General features: G+C 41.3%; 1 pseudogene across 1 annotated transcript in view; it reads left to right on the forward strand.

The window, feature by feature from the left end:
* The window catches only part of LOC308417734 (ATPase GET3-like), a 39,128-nt pseudogene extending 24,371 nt beyond the window's left edge, over window positions 1-14,757 (forward strand). The window contains exon 2 of the transcript in view: window positions 13,667-14,757. The product of the transcript in view is annotated as an ATPase GET3-like (transcript). The remainder of the gene's footprint in view (window positions 1-13,666) is intronic.
* The last annotated feature ends 1,911 nt before the right edge of the window (window positions 14,758-16,668 follow it).

The raw sequence follows: 16,668 nt of genomic DNA on the forward strand, positions 1-16,668 counted from the left end.
GAGGGCAAGAGATGCAGTGATGCCTTGTATATGACTTTAATAAAAAACATGCTTGTCTCTTAAAATTTTCCATGAGCGAAGTGGGAATCTGGGAGCTGAGGAAGAGCAAAAGATGGCCGCACTGGGAAATAATGAAAAATGAAGAGAGCGGGGTGTGGGCAGGACTGATAAGATAAAATGCATTTAGGCTGTCTGTCAGATGTCAGAAGCCATGCCCTACTGTTCTGAAATTGACTCTTTTGTGTTGCACTCCTTGAAGGTGAGCTTGGAGTGCAGTCTTTTGGGGAAGAGAAATTCAGTAGCAAATACAGTACTTCCTGTGTGTGTCCATAGCTACTTCTCAGTCATTGTTCATCAAGACCATTGATGTGGACCTTTTAGATAAAAATGAGAGCAACTGATTTTTTTTAAAATTAAACTGGTTCTTTCCAGTCCTCCTCCACAGTTGCTGCTCGCCACTCTTTCCCATTGTATTTTAGAATTTTTTTTTTTTGAGTATGATTAAGAATGTTGTTACCGACTGTCTGACTCGTGTCCTGACCTTAATAGTTATATCTGAGAAACTCTTTTTTTTTTCCTTTCCTGGAGCCATTTCAGTCATTCATGCAGCTTATTAATTTTCTTCCCGAATATATGGTAGGGCTATATTAAGGGACAATCATGACTTACAGCGAGTCACAGAATATGCAGTTAGAACGTTTTTTCTTGAGCAGTTAATCAGAGTGTGAGCAATCTGATTGCTCTCCCTACCCCATCCCAGTCGAATGCCTCTGTTTCCATCCATTTATTAATGGTGGTATGTGGGTTGCAGTAACACTCATATCCTGTTGTGATGGCTTGCTTAATAATCTTTCCAGACTCAAGTAGCCTGAATGCAGGTGCTGTTGGAAGAAGCAAGATGCTTTTGCATTAGGTCTGAGAACATTTGAGTTGGAAACGCCTGTGAGCCGCAGCTTTTAATTCTCTTCCCTCCTTGTGTTCCACTGACTTAACTCTGCCAAGAAGGGACCTAGAGATTTGATAGTTTCCTTTGCTTATTGCCTTGAAGATAGGGTGACCTTGATAGAAAGCTACTGTCTTTTGTAAGGCATGTAAGCTGTTAGAAGAAATTGCCAGAACTCTGATCCGAATTTATTCTGGGGTAAGGTTGGTACGCGGATCTATTCACTTTCCAGCTTGTGCCTTGACATCAAATTGCCCACTGGAAGGATACCGACTCCCAGTGTAAAACGGAACATGTGATGGATGACCCTCTTACCGTTTATAAGAATATTCCTGATGTAAGATTTTTTTCCCTCTTATTTTCTAAGGCCCTTCTGCATTTTCAGTCCACTTCTCTCAGCAAAACCGGGCAAAGGGAAAGATGATTAAGTCTCAGAAGAGGCATGAAATAGCCTGAAGCTAAAGAGGGAAAAAGTTTAGGGTGGACATTTTGAAAGATGAACACCAGGAGGGATTAGGCAGTGGAATTGAAGTCCCATACCTGCAGAGAGGCAAGAAAAGGTTAGATCCGATATTAACATTAATGAAGTAGAGCAAAGCCCTGGAGAATAAAGGAGTCCCTACTAAAAGAAGATGAGTGGGAGGGAGTCACAACACTGAGTTGACACTACCTGCTATTTCTCCTGCTTCCCTGGCTAAGGTACAGGAAAGGCTTTCCCGAGGCAGCTCAACATCTAGATTGCAATCTCTGGCAACTAGGATACTTCTGTAAATTGTAAAGATCATTCTTCTCTTATTTGATTATATATATATATTCTAAGTGTCTATTTCATGCCAGTTATTACATCCTCAAGAACTCAACTCCCTGAAGACAACTGATACTATATCACAGGGTGGGTTTGGCTGCACAATACAGGTACAAGCTGCTATTCCAAAGGGGAAGAGATAAAGGAAATGGATGAAAGATCTCAGAATCTCATAGTGCCTGGCAAATGGCCTTGTTCTTTCTGGAGGAAGGTATGGTACACAGATAATCTGTTTAGTGGACTGCAATAGCAAATGCATCTCTCTCTTCTTTTCCTGCTGTCCGGTGCTATTGCTGGCACTCTCAAACAACCCCACAGAGCTGGTACTCATTCCCCTATGATGGTGGCACCTATGTTCCATCCCCTGTTCTCCCTGTGAGGCTTTCGCTAAGAAGGTAGACCAGGAGGACGGCAGTGTTCTCCTTATCTATTCATGATTTCTGAGAGATGTGATGATAATGCAGGACAATAGACCTTCCTTCTGCACAAGCCCTGCAATTTGTCTTCCATGTTTCTCCAGTAAAGTCTATCTCTTAACTCTTGCTAGTTGACTGGCATTTGGGTTCTTATTGTCTACAGTCTGTTGTACGTGTTCTTTGTCACTGGTCTACAACCTCTTTGTGGAATTAGGTCAGCAGACATGTTTATTAGTGCATGATGATCTTGAACTGACCCCCCCACCTCATGCCCATGTTCATTTAGAATGTGCTTTGTTTGTGAATGCAGGTGCCCCATGGTTGCCAGGATGCCAGATGTACAGAACACTTTGGAAGTTTATTTCAGAGGAAACGTTTGGAAATTAATCCCCTCACCCCAAATGTTAACTAGTGTTTTAGACGGGAGTGGGCGTAGATTATTTCAGGTAGAAGGGACTAGTCAAGGGAGCCTAAAATGAAGGGTGGGTATGAAATTCTGTTTGTCCCATGTGAGAATCCCAAAGAACCCACAGTCATTTGAAGAATTTCTTTTAAGTGGGGGGAGGAATTGTTCCAAGGACTTTTACATTCTTTAAGATGATTTATCTAATAGCAGACATTGGGAGACCCCATCTGAAGTTAGGGGAAGACCTTGTGACTAGCCTGGCAATAAAATGAGATTAATGGAGACAGAACTTCTACCACATCTTCAGTTTTCTCTTAAAGACTAACTCTTTCCCCTTGTATAGCTGTTAAAGAACTTGAAAAAGCCTCTGTGAACTTTTATGTATTTCCTGCTTTTATTTCTATTTCCCTTGCTGTTCTGGGATCCCACCTTTCTCTCTTCGAAAGCTCTTCCTTCTCTCTCCTTTGGTTCTTATTCTCTCTTTCCTTTCTCCTTCTCTCTGTCTTCTCTTCCGACCTTAGAATGACAATGAGATATAACAACAGACAAAACAGTTCATTGCATTTACTTTCAATTTCAGTTGTTTGATGTTCTGAGCTGGAGCCTAAGTCCCCAGGGAAACATGAATACAGATCATTTGAAAATTAGATTTGTCAAGGAAAATACGAATTAAGAGACAAGAAACTGAATTTTTCTCTGCTGAAAATAAGAAACCGCTTTCCCTTAAAAAGAAAAAAAAAAGAATAAGAACATTTGCTTTTGAAAACTTGTGAATGTAGTTACTGTTTCTTTCTTTTTGAAATGGCTCTTTTAGAAACTAAGCCTTTTGTCAGCTTGGTGACCAAAGGGCTTGGGAGCCATCCCTTTGATATATGACATCAGGGGAGTTCGCACTGCTCTTTTACTTTTCCTCTAGAATATTAGAAGCCCGGTTTTTGTGCTTGCTCAAAGAGATTCTCCTTTTTGCCTTAAAAAACTCCCATTCCACCCAGCCAAGAGATTTTTCCTTGGTTACCAGGTAAATAGAATAATTCATGGGTGACCTATGTGCTCTTTAGTCTTCTTACTTGAGGCAAGTTATATTATCTATCTAAAAACATCTATAAAATGAATTGTATTGGATTTCTCTTTGTCTTTAAAGTTCTTGGTATATTAATTGTGATATACTGGCTTACTATTTATTCAGTCACCAAACTGTTTTTTTCTAACTCAACTACATTTGCAAAACTAAGTTCTGGGCAGAGAAAGGATATTTATTATGTCTCCCATGTAGATCTTGAGGAGAGAATATTTTGTTTATTTTTTTGCTCAGAACCCTGTATGAGAACCTAGTACTCTGAAAAAAAGTTCCAGTTACACTCTACTTCTCAGTGGTTGTGCGCGATATGAGTTCCATTTGGCAGACAGAATGCCAGCCCTTTCAAATGTTCCCAAGTGGACCAAACACTGTTTGCTTTCAGAAGTTCTCTGTGAGACTTTCATTTGAAATTCATAAAAGTTATCAGCCAACTTCCAACAATTGTTTAGTAAAAAGCAATTAGCCAGCCAGAAATATAATGGCTTTTATGTCAAAATATGGTGGAGACAGCTGCTAAGCGGGCCACCGATGGCCCCCAGGCCATATGCTGCGAGTCCCAGGCATATGTGTAGCCAGGCACAACAGCACAGAGCATATTGGGAGTAATAAACCCAACTCCCCAATTTCCTTCTCTCACCCACCCACTTCTCCCCACTCCAGAGAAACTGACAGGAAGAAATTCTCTGGAGTCAACTGCCACTGTCAAGATAGACAAACTCTGTTATTAGGCAGGGTGATCAGTGTGCAAGGCACTAGGTCCAGCATAGTTTGGAAAAATTCCATGCAAACCTTATTGCATTATAGAAAACTGATTTTAAAAGAGAAGCCTCCGGAAAACAGCAACTACATAAAACCTTAATGTAACAGTCCTCATTAAGAAATCAAACTATAAATGTAGATGCTTATCTGTTAGCTCCTTCTGATTTAATATCTGTGTGGAAAAGGTTTCTAGAGTTTTCCATCTCCCACAGAGATGGTTTTATTCTCTGCAGGGTGCAGGCACTGTTGTTCATTGCTTCATCTTGCTCCCAGGACATACTGAGGATGGCCCTGCACATCTGTTTTTAGAAATACAAATCTAGACACATGGTTATTTTAATCAGAGGGGGTGATTAAAGGAAACTGCTGGAATAATTTTTGCTATCAAGGAAGGACATATTTTTTGTCAAAAACATGTTCATCTGGAAAATGGAAAGCAGCTTTTTCATATGGAGAGTCTTCCCATCCCCAAAGGATGTGGTGGTTCTTAAACATTCTGAAGCCAATTTTTAGAGTACTCATGTTTCCTAGTGATAGCTCTTCATACTTTCTGGCCACTATAGAGGGTCAGCAAAACCTTATTTTACAGCTTAAGAAAAGGATTCATGAGTTTTGAGGATAATAGAAACTTTTCTCTTAAACACACTAGACAGAACAGTTGCACAGAAGCAACCCAGAATGGCTCTTAGAAAAAAGATTCTCAGGAATCCCTACAGTTCTTTCCCCCATCTTTTCCCAACAGCTTCTTTAGCAGGGTTGTGATGAAGGGGGTTCTGTTACAATCCCCTAAGACAACCTATAGCTTGGATAACTTGCTGGAAGTACTCAAAGGACTCAGCATACAGCAGCAGCCCTGCTAATTTTTACATAAAAAGTATGCAAAGCTAAATCAGCAAAGGAAGCAGTGTAAGGGGGTGAAGTCTGAGGGAGATCAGCACATATTTCCTATGAATGGTTACATAGTTCGAATTTAGTCTTCATAGGGAAGAATCATGGCAGTCCTCATGAGATTTCTACTAAGAAAGCATGAGGCTGCTCATTTGAGTTCTCTCTGCCTGGTGAATACCAGAGCTTCACATTGTATGTAGCACTGGTATCTAGCATAAGCCATGGCATGTATACAAATAGTGCAAGCACAGTGAGTTATTCTTGCTAATTTGGGAAATGATGGGGGAAATTCCTGAGATGCAAATTCCAGATGCCAGTTGATGGTCACTTTGTAAGTGGATCTTCCTGACAAGAGCGGTCCCCCACATACACCATGGACACTGTGACTTCTTCTGCACAAGAGCTATAAGATGATTGTCACATTTCTTTTCTCCCTTTTAATCTCCCTGCATGGGACTATGGGGAATTTTATTGATGGCCCTTGGACGTGTAGATGGATTTATGAGCAGTGAAAAGTAGAGTCTGGACCATTGATGTAAGTGCTGAATCGTGAGGTCTGTATGACAGGAAGCATGGTGAAGATTTAAATCAGGGACTTTATAGTTTGGACATCTGAATCCAAATTCTCCTTCACTTCTGTCCTCTCATATTCATGATCCACCAAGTATGTAATACATGTACATATATATTAGTTGAGCAAATTTCATGGAAAGTTGGATAATTTGGATTTCACAAGTATGTCATATTTGCCTTATGGGTATATAAATATATAAGTAGGTAAAAATTTAATTTATATTATTGAATGTAGAGTTCTATATTCTGACCTTGGTTTGGCACTCTCTCTCTCTCTCTCTCTCTCTCTCTCTCTCTCTCTCTCTCTCTCTCTCTCTCTCTCTCTCTCTCTTCTCTCTCTCTCTCTCTCAGCATGTGTGTTCAGGACAAGGCTTCTCTGTTTAGCCTTGGCTGTTCTAAAACTCACACTGTAGTCCAATCTGGGCTTGATACTAGAGGTCTGCCTGCCTTTTTTTTCTCTCTTTTTTAAAAAAATAAGTCTGCACACAGTATATACATGAATGAGCAAGAGCTTTTACTTAATTTTTTGAGAATTTCATACATAAACACTGTATTTTCAACATTTCTATCACCATCTTCCCCATTCTATATCCTCCCATGCCTTCTTCAAATTGTTGACCACTGTTTCTTCTGTTTAATGTGTGCTGTGATACATATCTGTGAGTGTACACACAGAGTCTTATTAGTGTTGGCTGTATTTCTCTGTGTTTAGGGATGGTCATTTGGGTTTGGATAGTCTATCGAATTCCTGGAAATGACTGATTCTCCTCTCAGCAGCCATCAACTGCCCCATAACTGTCTATCTGGAACTGATGCCTTGTAAGATTCTTCTATCCACATTGCTATGGCAACTGCAGTTCTAGATTGGGGCAGATATTGTCAGGATTTCATGGGCACAGCAGCACTCTGTCATGTATAGAAGAATATCTTGCAGCAGACATCCTGGTTCTCTGGCTCTTGCAGCCATTCTGTCTCCCCTTGTATTTTAATTTCTGGACCTTCAGTGTAGGGGTTGCAATATTAATGTATCATCTGGTGTTGGACACCTCATGGCCTGTTGTTCTCCACATTTTGATCATTTGTGCCTTTCTGTGAGATTTTCCATCTGCTGCAGAAGAAGCTTCTTTGGTGACAGGTGAGAGCCTCACTTCTCTGTGGGTATAAGGAGAAGTAAGTAGAGTTCAGTTTGAATGAGTACGCTATGGTGAATACGAGGATATCATTTAGGCAGGCTGTGCTCTTAAATGCTTTTAATCTGGTGTGAGATCAGATGGAGCCAGAGATTTCCAAGAAAGCAGCAAATGGACCTCTTCAGTCCCAGAGACTTCTCTAGAATGACAAGCAAGATATAAACACCAGGTTTCTCTACCAACTCACCATTCATGTGTTATCTGCATTTTAGCTTTTCTAGTTATACTCGATTTTAAAATCCTTGGGTTTTCAAAATTCTGTCTCCTGAGTTACATATTATATAGGTTAGAATTCCCAGGGAAGGAGAGATTCCCTTATTTGCTCTGTTCTGTTCTCCAAATAGTTGTAGGTTTGATGTGGTTTTCTTCTTAGACCTAAGGAAGCTCCACATTCATTGCTGCTCCTCTGCTGTAAAAATCTTTAAATTTTTTAGCTTGTCCTAAGTTTCATTGAAGTGCCTATTTTTGTTTTGTAATTACACATGGAGGTCAAAACAAAAAATGCATTCTCTGTGGCTGTTGTGATGTTTTCTCAATTTGCTGACAGGCGATTTTAACTTTCGTCTTTAAGAAGGCCAGCCAGACTTATTTCTCAGGCACCTGGATATTTGCTCTGATTTTTGGGTCACTGTTTCTGTCATTTTCAGACACACAGACCTCCATATAGAGAGTTTTGAGTGCTGGTGTATTTGTACTTTGAAGTCAGCTGGTTAGTGTGGAGATATTTTAGGCCGAATGACTGCTCCTAATCCTAGGACAAGCATGTAGCCCTCTGGGCACAGTCAATTTAATCTCTCTGTTCTCAGTTTCATTATCAATAAGACATGAAACAAGACACTAAATACTATTTATTTTATTGTTAAATATGACATTTTGGCATGCTTACTGCTTACAACAGTATCTGATGCTATTACATAGAGGAAAAGAATCTTATGCCACATTTCACTGGCTCTTAGGTTGTAATGAATTGTCTTGAATGGTGCGTTCTTTGGCCCATCTTAGACTATTTGAAAAGAACTGTAGCACAGACTATGTCTTCTCCCCGATTTATCTTTTCTAGCTGTATCCTGAATTTCTTTGGCAGAAGTCTGGGTTACTCTCGGTTGTACATGGCAATGTGGATTTTTATGGAAAGAAGACAGCATTTATCTTATGATTATGAAATTAATTGCCTTTCTAGAGTTGAAGGCATGGAAACAATCTTTTATCTATGGAAACTGTACAGTACCTCTCCCCTTTCCTAGTATTACTAACGTTCTGCACATATTCCTTCTTCCAAACAAGTTCGCCAAGGCCAATAACACTCGTGAGTGGGTTCTAGTTTCTATGTGACCTCAAGAAGAAAATAGTGCAGGGTCCACAGAAGACTTTCACACACCAACAAACAAGTAAACAAATTAACATACCTCATAGACAATTCTTTTTTTTTTTTTTTTTTTTTTTGTGAAATGAGGGGAAAAAAAGGATTGAGCACATGGTAGGCACTCAATCAGAAATGGTAGTTCTTTTCTCTCACTCTGCCTGGCTATCAGAAACAATTTGTCCTTTCCCCAAGTTTCTCTCAACCTTTCTTTTCCTTGGGTAGGATAGCACCGGGATATTTGTCATGCAATCCTCCCATGAATTATAAAATGAGTAACTTCAGCAGAGGAGTGAAGAAGCTCTGCTATTGGAAGTGAAGTGGGATTGGTCCCATACCCCTCAACCCTTGGACCAACCTGGGAGGATGCTCGGGAATTATATAAACCAGGGTGAAGAACATTTCCTAGAATGATGCTGGGAACATATGTACCCGCTTCCAGGTGCGAATGTGTGTTTTTAGGTTTGGGAAATCATCAAGAGAACTAAAGGCTAACAAGCAGGAATTAATCCAAAGTGATAGGTTGCAAAATGGTTTGACCCAAGCAGCAGGCCCAAAGTGTAACTTTTCCTGCTTTACATTCTGGGTACGCTGTAGGTAGCCACCTTCAAATTTCCTGCCTTAAAAGATACAAAGTCAAGTTAGCATAACAGGATTTACTTGGAGCTATGAAGCTCATGGTGAAACCAGCAGCAAAGATATACTACTTGAGCCTCTCAGAATTCAAATAACTTAGGATAACTAGATAAATCACTATTTCCCAAAGTTCAGTGTTGTATGTGCCCAGAAAAAGGCTTCATGATTGACAGAGTTCTTAATTTACAAGTGTCCAGGTATGTCTGTAAGTTACATACCAAGTCATTTGTGTGTATGTGTTACATGGGTTCATGTGTGTGTGTACGTGTGTATGTGTATGTATGTGTGTGTACACATGTGTTGAGGTCAAAGGTCTATGTTGGTTCTCTTTCTCAGATGCTCTTCACCTTGTTTTTTTAAATATGGTCACTTATTGAACTCACTCATTTTTGAGCAACACTGGCTGTCTGGTGAGCACCTTTGATCTCCCTGTCTCTGACAGCCCATTGTCGAGGTTACATGTGTATACTTCCCGACCCGGGTTTTACATGGGGGTTAGTGATTCAAATTCAGGACGTCAAGGTCGTTCAGCAATCCTTTCATTGACTGGACTGAGATGTCTCCCCAGACCATACATACCCAGTCTAACGGAGACATATAGTAACACAAAAAGCCCCCAGCTGCAAATTTGCACAGTGGAAGTAAATCCTTTGTTTCTGCTACTAGATTGCTGAAGATCATTATAAGTATATGGACAGACCCCTGAACACAGGCAAAAGCACTCATTTTTCTTCATTTTAATTTTTTCTAGAAAAACAAAACCTATTTCAAACAGAAGAACAAAAATGTTGAATTTGGGAGGGATACAGATGAGTAGGGAGTCTCTGGCCTAATGAAAGAAACTTGGGGTCTTAGACGTCTCTGTGAGGCCATATTCACCACAAAGACCATAGGGCATGGCTGTAGCCACAGTGAGGCCTCCATTTGGCCTGCCACGTGATCCTTGCCAGCTTCCCTGGGATGAGGAAAAACAATTTATTCTTCTTCCCTAGCTCAGGTTGTCCTCACTACTTACCAGCAGGAGTTTCTGAAAACTTTGTTCTTGCCAGTTTTATGGATTTAAAGAGAAACAAAATATAACACATTTTTAACTGGGGCAGGAAGAAGCCAGTCTGGCTCATTAGTGCATGGAAAACAGTGTCCGCTTTGGGCTAGATCAAAAGGTCAATGTGACTGAAAGGCCTTCTTTATTAACTAAATACCCATTACATGGGTCATGTCCAAGGCCAGCATGATGGGTAGGTAACTCCCCATATGGTTTCATTTCAGGACTGAAATACCACCCCCTTGATCCTCTAAATGCCAAATATGGCTCCTGTGTGCCCACTGATGCCTGAAACGTGTTTTATAGGGAAAAAATGTCTTTCACAGAGCAGTCTGTAATAGGTTCATGGTGAAAGCACCTTAGGTGTGACTTAAGAACACATTGAGGTGCGAATGATTGGCTGGGCCTCTCTGGAGAGGAAGCTGAAAGACTGAGTGAGGAAAGAAAGAGGCTCTGTCTCAGATGGAAAGAGAAAGAGAGAAACAGGGAGAAAGGACAGAAGAGAATGTGGAGGACCAGGCAAGACGGCCTTGTTCCTTTTTGGGTTTCAAAGTGAGATACTAGGAAGTTATCCATAGTATCTGGCTCATAGCAAACCTATCAGTATGAATTTATTGTTTGTAGTGATGACAGGTCATGTCATTTTAGAGATGAATGTATAAAATTCATATGTTGCAATAAGACTGGTCTCAAACCCTCATAAGGCAATTCAGCAGGAGGAAAAGAATCTCAAGGCAAGGCAGAAGAGTCAGAGACACTTCCACTGCCACCACGAGGAGTCTCAGGAAAACACCAGGATAACAAGCCTGATGATGTGTTTGCAGAGGATTTAGTGTAGTCCCATGGAGGTACCATGATTGCTGCTTCAGTCTCTGTGAGCCCCTATGAGCCTTGCTTAGTGGATTCTGTGGACTGTGTTCCCCTTGTATCTTCCACCCTCTGGCTTCTACAATTTGGAAGGATTACGGGAAGAAGTGAAAGGAACCGGCCGACATTTGGGAGTGATGTGGAAACCTAGTCCCTAGAAACTCCCAGGATTCTATGACTGTGACCCTAGTAAGGACTCCTAGTAATGGAGAATACAGAGAATAAAAATGGTCACCTTCTGTAACCAGACAAGGCTTACAGTTGTGGGACTGAGACACCAACCCAGTCGTAAGACCTTTGACTTATACTTTGTCCTGCCTGCAAGATGTCGTAGGGTAAAGGTTGCAAAGAAATTGTAGGAGTGGCCAAGAACAATGACTGCTCCAGCTTGAGATCCATGCCACATGAGGGAACCCAAGCCCAGCACTGCCAATGGCCCTAGAATGAGTCATGTGTGTTATCTGGGGTTTGGTGAACTGTAGAGAACAAGTCTCATTTAAGAGAAGAATGGTGTGTATTATTGTAGCTTTCTCAGATCTCCCTCCTTCGGGACCATATTCCTCCACACCTGGCTATCAAAGGCTCACTGAAATATCCCTATCCCTTAATAAGTACTATCCCCAAACACAAGAAACTCCAAGGTTTAGCCTCATCCCTACAATGGCCCATTGTTGAGACAGATATACGAGAGACTGGAGAGATCAAGTGTCCATGTCTCATTGTGGGACAGTTTGAGGATACACCAAAGTCCTCAAAAGATCGGCAGGCTCAGAGAAAAGTGCATTCAGGTCATATTTTGTCTGAACTGCATTTTCCCTTTACTGTCTCATGCTGAATTGCTTATGAGCAGATTACAGTCAACCTTTGGCCCACCTATCCCATCTCAATTCCTGAAAACAACCTAAGACAAGGGATTAGAAACCATTCGGTTTTACTGATTGCTACCTTGCATGGAGATCTTGTCTGTCATGTCTTGATTTTGAAAAGATGTAACTGTGGAAGTGAACAGCTATGATCTTTGTATACTGATGAGAAATTCAAATGTAAGGGGACGTTTGAATGAAATAGAGGACATATATGGGGAAGATACAGTGAATGGCCATAGGTTTGAGTTTTCAAATCACTGCACATGAAGCTGAATGTCTAAAATTACAAATTTCGGTCTCTGTTGACATTGTTTTACCATTTGCTGAAGAGGAGACTTGGGCATTTAATGTGTAGGTGAGAGAGGAGAAAGTGGAAGAAATGTGCATTTTGACCTTGGTAATGCATTTAAGTCATAGTTATTACCTTTCTTCTGTTTAAACCTCAAAGCAGGTGCCTAGATTTTCATGAGTATTACAGGCGGAGAAGATTTCTCTCTTCCATAAGTTTTTTGGAAATCTTCCTAACATCATAAAATTTGGATGTTTTCAGCTTACACCTGCCAATCCTTTTTAATAAGTAATCACTATACACCCACATTTATCCCCCCTAATGTTCTAGTTTACAAAATACATATCTCTTTGATGGATGAATCAAATCTACTTACCACCCCCTTCCCCATGAATAGAAAAGCCTTTTAAACAGTCAGGATAGGACACCCTGCCTTATAAAGAATGAAATTCATTGAAAGGAACATTTTTTTCTCCTGTAAGTTGATCTTTTCTGTGCAGCAATTTGACCCAATACTTTTTTTTCCCCAGGGAAATAGTTTGACACTCAGTTCACAGTTTAAAGCATTTTGACTATACTACTAATTTGCCTTATTTTCACTTGGATCTGCCGAGGTAGTTTAAACTGCTTCCAAACACTTACTGCTTCATTAGTTGATAACTGTGGTCTAATGGCTTTCAGACCAAACGAGGGCTTCCAGGGTGTTGTTGGACACCAGCTGAAACCGCTCTTTGCAAACCCAAGGAAAGGAAGCCAGGATTGGATCTAATTCCATCCTTTGTTAGCTTTGTGATATTTAGCACTTATTTAAATAAAGCTGTAATTATTTCAGTGTTGCTGATGGATGGGGAAGTCTCTGGGTAAATAGACTGAAGCCATCATATGGTCTGTTGCATAGCTGAGTAAGTGCCTAGCAAGGAAGGCCTTTTCTCTAAGACAGTTCCATGGGATTGTTTTAGGTTCAGATGACTGTTAAAGCCATGAAAAATAGATGACATAAACCTGTGTGTGTATGTGTATGTGCTTAACATGAACATGTGTATGCTTGTGCACATCTATATAATATCTGTATATACTCACATGCATAAGTATATGCGTATATGTATATGCATTTATAAATACAAATGTAAATACTAAAATCTGACTCTTTTCCTAATTTTTAGGGGTATGGACTATGATTTTTGGTTAGGATAGTGCTCACTCAGCCACATTAAGATTTCAATCTGACCCCAGAGCTCTCAGGGATTAAACCGTCAACCAAAGAGCACACATGGAGGGACCCATGGCACCAGCTGCTTATGTAGCAGAGGATGGCCTTGTCTGGCATCAACAGGAGAAGCCCTTGGTTCTGTGAAGGCTCATTTTTCCAGTGTAGGGGAATGCAGGTTGGTGAAGTGGGAGGGGGAGCATCCACATAGAAACAGGGGGAATGGGGATGGGAGAGGAAGGAACTGTAAAAGGGGATAAAATTTGAAATGTAAATACATAAAATAACCAATAAAAATATTTCAGGGGTCCAAGATGGCGGCCGGGGTGACCGGGTAGGGGATTGAAGCAGAAGAATGCACCTGATGTGGAGGCGCTGGAACCCAGGCTTAGCAATATCCTCGAGCAGCATAGCCTTAGGTGGATCTTCTTTGGGGGCAAGGGTGGCGTTGGTAAGACCACCTGCAGCTGCCTAAGGGACGTGAGAGTGTTCTAATCATTTTCGCAGACCCAGCTCACAACGTCTCAGATGCTTTTGATCAGAAGTTCTCCAAGGTGCCTACCAAGGTCAAAGGCTATGGCAACCTCTTTGCAATGGAGATAGACCCCAGCCTGGCATTGCAGAGGTCCTGGATGAGTTCTTCGAGGAAGACAACATGCTGAGCATAGGCAAGAAGATGATGCAGGAGGCCATAAGTGCCTTCCCAGGCATTGATGAGGCCATGAATTATGCTGAGGTCATGAGGCTGATGAAAGGCGTGAACTTCTCAGTCGTAGTGTTCGTCACAGCGCCCACCGGCCATACACTCAGGCTCCTGAACTTCCCCAACATCGTGGAATAAGGCCTGGGCCACCTGATACAGATCAAAAACCAGATCAGCCCCTTCATTTCACAGATGTATAACATGCTGGGTCTGGGGGACATGAATGCTGACCAGCTGACCTCCAAGCTAGAAGAGACATTGCCTGTCATCTGACCCATTAGCGAACAGTTCAAGGACGCTTCACAGACAACTTTCATCTGTGTGTGTATTGCTGAGTTCTTGTCCTTGTATGAGATGGAACGGCTGATCCAGGAGCTGGCTAAGTGCAAAATCAACACCCACAACTTCATTGTCAACTAGCTTGTCTTCCCTGACCCTGAAAAACCCTGCAAGATGTGTGAGGCTCAACACAAGATCCAGGCCAAATACCTGGACCAGATGGAAGACCTCTATGAAGACTTCCACACTGTAAAGCTGCCACTGTTACCTCACAAGGTTCGGGGAGCTGACAAAGTCAACACCTTCTCTGCCCTCCTTCTGGAGCCCTACAAGCCCCCAGCAACCAGTAGCCACCCCCATTCCAGTTGCTGGCACTTCATACCCTCCCCTTTCCCCAGGGGCAGAGTTTGCACAAAGTCCCCCATAATGCAGGAGGAACCCACTTAAGAAGAGGTGGGAGAGGGTCTATTTTTCCTGGTGGGGCCTGGGGAGGCTGCAATGCCCCCCCACCACACACTCCTCAATAAAATAATCTTAACCAGCAAAAAAAAACCCAAAAAACAAACAAAAAAAAAACCTCAATCTTAATTGTTCTCCATGACTTTATGTTTTGAGTTCTTGTTCCCAGGTAGAGCCTCACTGGTAAATCAGGCCACTGGGATAGGATTTGAAGCTTGTCCCTGGTCTCTGGTTCTGGCTCCCCTCCCACCTCCACCATGTAGATGGGTCAGCTTCACCGTCTCTGCTGTAATAGACAGATGTTTCTGAATCCACAAGCCAAATCCAATCTGTCTTGGCTTACATTGTTCTGTCAAGGATTCTGTCACAGAAGTACAAAAGGAACCAAGACACTTTTTCTAGGCAAAAAGGAACCAAGGTACACACTGAAGCCATACCGACTCTCTTAAAAAAAAGTTGTTTTTTTTTTTTTTTTTTAATTTGTATGTTCTTTTTTCCCCCCTCATTTTTAAGACTAGATACTTTGTATTTACCTTTGAGATGTTATCCCTTCCCCTGCCCCTCTCCTATCCCCCCCTCCCCCTCCACTTGCCTGTCCTTGGAACTTTTTCTTTCCTATTGGGTTGCCTTGTCCTGCTTTGAGATGAGGGTTATTACCTTGTTTTTCTCTCTCTTGTTTTGTTGGGCTTGGTTGTTGTCTTTTGGAGGCCGGCTGTTTTCTAAAGGGAAATGGAGGGAGAGTAGATATGGGGAAAAGGGAGGTGGGGTGGAGCTGGGAGGAGTGGAGGAAGGGCTAACTGTGGTTGAGATATATTCAAAATTCAAAATTCAATTAAAAAACAAAAAGAAAAATAGTCTGAAATAATCTAGTTCATGCACATCAAGGTCGGTTGGTCAAACCTTGGGAAGTATCTCCTAAAATTTACGCTGAAGTTAGATGTATCGCTAATTCTAGCATTCCTGTATTTCCATTTGGGATGAAGGAGGAAATCAGTCTTGTCTCAGGAGGCTTCTCTATGTTTCCATGTGGATAAGAGCATTAAATCTGAAAGATATTGCTGAAGAACAGCTCCAATCCAATAATCATATTTGTTTGTTCTGATTTTCCCTGGAGTTTTGATTGGATGAGGGCATCATTATTTCTTGCCCTGGAGCTGCCACACTTAATCATAGAAGAAATGAACTGAGCTGGTAGGTGGCTGACTTGGGGCTGCTACAGTCTGAGTTTTTAATCCTGAGGTAGGATTATTCTACTATCAAGAAAAAAGTGTTTCCAGAGAGCCTTTGGTCAGGTGAGGATGAGTCTCTGTATTTTGACAGTCTTTGATGACTGCAGCATTCTGTCTAAAACAATAAATAATCTATGAACAGTGTATCTACAGTGAGTGCATTGATAATATTTTGTTTGTTCCTTTGCCTTTTTCCCTCTGTAGTTTCCTTTTATTTTCCATTGATTAGATCCCAATGAATATTAAAAAAAACTTGATTTCAAAATAATTCTATGGACCAAACTGCCCACAAATGATCATATTGTGGGACACAACAACCCCCTCCCATATATAGAAGATGTACATCTTGTTCTTTATATGGGTCCCTAAAAACAACTATAGTAGGGGCTGTCATTGAATCAGTTGCCTACCCATGGATCCCAGTTTCTCTGAGATGCCTTGTCTGGCATCAGTAGGAGAGGATGTGCCCAGTCTTGCAGTGACTTGATGTGCTGGGAGGGTGTTAGGGTGGGGGAAAATCTCCCTTCTTAGAAAAGAAGTGGGGAGGGATGGGGAATGATGTGTGTTAGAGGGTATTGGGAAGAGGGGGGCTGATATTGGTATGTAAAGGAAATACATTAAAAAAATAAAACAGCTCTATACATTTAAAAAGTTTAAACATTTTCAATGA

This window comes from Micromys minutus (assembly GCF_963924665.1).
Source record: "Micromys minutus genome assembly, chromosome: 1".
Lineage (NCBI taxonomy): Eukaryota > Metazoa > Chordata > Mammalia > Rodentia > Muridae > Micromys > Micromys minutus.